General features: G+C 36.1%; 1 protein-coding gene across 1 annotated transcript in view; it reads left to right on the top strand.

Annotated features, from left to right (window-relative positions):
* The window catches only part of LOC107743323 (mannosyl-oligosaccharide 1,2-alpha-mannosidase IA-like), a gene marked incomplete at its 5' end in the record, with an annotated part of 101,268 nt that overhangs the window by 76,438 nt on the left and 21,892 nt on the right, over positions 1–2,938 (top strand). The window lies entirely within an intron of this gene.

Here is a 2,938-nt window from a genome sequence, read left to right as displayed (position 1 = left end):
ATCGTGATGTAGGTATGTGGGGGCGTGTTAGAACGAGCCGTTTTAGGTAGGCGTGGTTGACTCTTAACTTTTATAAAGAATATCTCTTTGGATTTGAGACTTTAGTCTTTGCAACTCTACAGATCTTCTTTATGCACCAAGAGCTTGTAACACTCCAAAGAGAAAGGAAAAATTTAAATCGCATCATATGACCCCTTTAAAATGAGTGTCTTTATCCGTAGGTTGTTGAGCAAAATGCTTTCTCTAAGTGGAATTGATTTACAAGTGTTTCTCTTATAGATAGAACGCTGATTTGTACACAAAACACTCTCATGATGGCAGATTCAAGAGAATATTTGTAGTGGATTGACCCATTTTCTCTTTAGGGCCTCTAAATTAAAGGAATAGTTCATCAAATGAAAAGCTGAAATAATATGATGTTTTTTATGTTTTCTAAAGTATATATAATTATTATTATTATTATTATTATATAGCTGGTAGCTAGAGTTGTGAATATCAACAATATCAATAAATATACAACTTTTATATAATAATTATGATACTGTAATCATTATTTTTATATTCTTTGTGTTTTTCATTTTTATGTATTTATATACATTTACATAAATATTTATATAAATGTATTATATATTTATATTGGCTGGTTTGATGTTATTTTTTAGATTATATAGACATACATATATATATATATATATATATGTCTCATTGGTTCATAACCCCATTCCACATGTACATCAGATAATGAATATGTTTTGATTAGCTGTAGTTTTGTCACTTACCATTTTTCTTTCAGTAAGGACTTGCTGTGTTGTGAGTAAGTATGAAATGTGGGGCTATGATAGAGCACCCGACGTGCACGAGGTCTGTTTCAGGGCTTCTCTGTATGCTTCAGTGCTGTACAGAGAGGCTTCACATGTTCCCAGTGTCTGTTGGGTAATAATCTCAGCTGGTCACTGCAAGAGCTGACCGCAAAACTCTCGTTTCCTGCTGTCAAGCTTTTACCAACAGAAGACCTCACAGATCCTTTGCACAATGAAGCCCTCTTACCACCAGCGCAGGACAGTTTGGAGTTTCTATGTGATGTATGTGAGCTGTTGCTACGACAGTGGGGAAAAGCCATCTTATGTGACTAAGAAACTTAATGAGGTAGCGCAGAGGTGCTCAAAGTTTGGCCTACAGGCAAATCCATTCTGCCACGAGTTTATCAATGACCTCCTGCTAAAGTCTTTTAAAGACTTTCACTGCTTCTGTGTCTGCACTGCAAGAGAATGAAACGACATCTCCCATTATAATAAATAAAGCACTGCAAGAAAGACTCCTCTTGTCATTGAGTGATCTAGTTTTGTCATGTCACTTTGCTTGCAGTGCAGACTTTTATTTTAACATTGTATTTTTAGTGCATTTTTATACTAAATTACACTACCATTGAAAGCTGTGGGGTAGGTAAGGTTTTTTTTTTTGTTTTTTTTTTTTGAAAGATTTTTTTTCAGCAAGGATGCATTAAAGTGAAAGACTTTTACATTGTTACAAAAAAGTATATTTCAAGTGAATGTTGTTCTTTTGAACTTGCTATTCATCAAAGAATCAAAAAATCAAACCATACGGTTCTCCACACACAGTTCGGCACGCACTAGGACCGCAGTTCAACTTAAATCTGACAATGCATCTGTAATATGGTTTGCTATAAATAACACGTTAAACAAACAGGCTTCGGCTAATGTATGTTTCTGTTGATGGATGCGCATTCTGGCTTCCCAACACATTACAACAACAGCGATGGGGGAAAAAAATGGACAAACCATTCACTCTTGTTCAATGCCGAATGCCGTATGCTGGAATATGAGCAGTCATTTATTCCGTCATCACCCGGGTGCTGATAGCATGCGCGCACAGGTGAGACCTGAACAGCACACTTGATATCTGTGTTTAAACTAAACTCATGTAAGCTTTGCCAGTTTAAACAGGCTAATATATGTTTCTGTTGATGGATGCGCATTCTGGCTTCCCAATACAATAACAGCGATGAAAAAAAAAACGTGGACAAACCATTCACTCTTGTTCAATGCGAATGCTGGAATATGAGCAGTTATTTATTCCGTCATCACCCGGGTGCTGATAGCGCGCACGCACAGGTGAGACCTGAACAGCACACGTTGATATCTGTGTTTAAGCTAAACTCATTTAAGCTTTGCCAGTTTAAACATTTAAGAGCCAGAGGACGCGAGCTCGTGCGCGCAGTGAGAAGATTTGTGAGTGCACTCATCCGAAGCGTGAAACCCGCGTCTCAGAACGCACGCAGATATTAAGCTCTCTCTGAAGTATTGTGTTTAAATGGACAAATTAACACAAAAATTATGTCAAAATGCCCGTCTTGGTAAGTATCCTATAGCACAGGAAATTATGATCCGCACTCACGAGAACAATCTTTTTTCTTTTATTTTACATTCATTACTGATGGGAAAAGACACAAACGTTTCGGCTCAAAGCCTTCCTCAGTGTGTCTTTTCCCATCAGTAATGAATGTAAAATAAAAGAAAAAAGAAGATTGTTCTCGTGAGTGCGGATCATAATTTCCTATACTAAGTAACTCAACAGATTGACGCACCAAAATAAAAAGATTAAGTAACGCAAGAGCGCAGTGCAAACGACATTGTTAAAGTATGCTATAGCAGACATAGCCGACTGAACGTACTTACAGTGTCTTAAAGTGACAGCACTTTCTTAATATTAATCAAACCGCAACAACAAAGAAATCACTCACTGCTCTTGATTGAATAGGTTTTGTAACTTTAATAAAGATTAATCTTTAATTTATACAGTCAAATATGCAATGCTGTTTTACATTTCATTACTTTATTCAATTTCTGTACCTAAATACTAATGTTAGACCAACCTAAAAAAAAAAATGAAAATCACTGTTTATTTTATTTGTATACTC

Source organism: Sinocyclocheilus rhinocerous, unplaced genomic scaffold (genome assembly GCF_001515625.1).
Source record: "Sinocyclocheilus rhinocerous isolate Xijiao unplaced genomic scaffold, SAMN03320098_v1.1 scaffold827, whole genome shotgun sequence".
Taxonomy (NCBI): domain Eukaryota; kingdom Metazoa; phylum Chordata; class Actinopteri; order Cypriniformes; family Cyprinidae; genus Sinocyclocheilus; species Sinocyclocheilus rhinocerous.
This window is presented reverse-complemented; position numbering and strand designations above follow the sequence as displayed.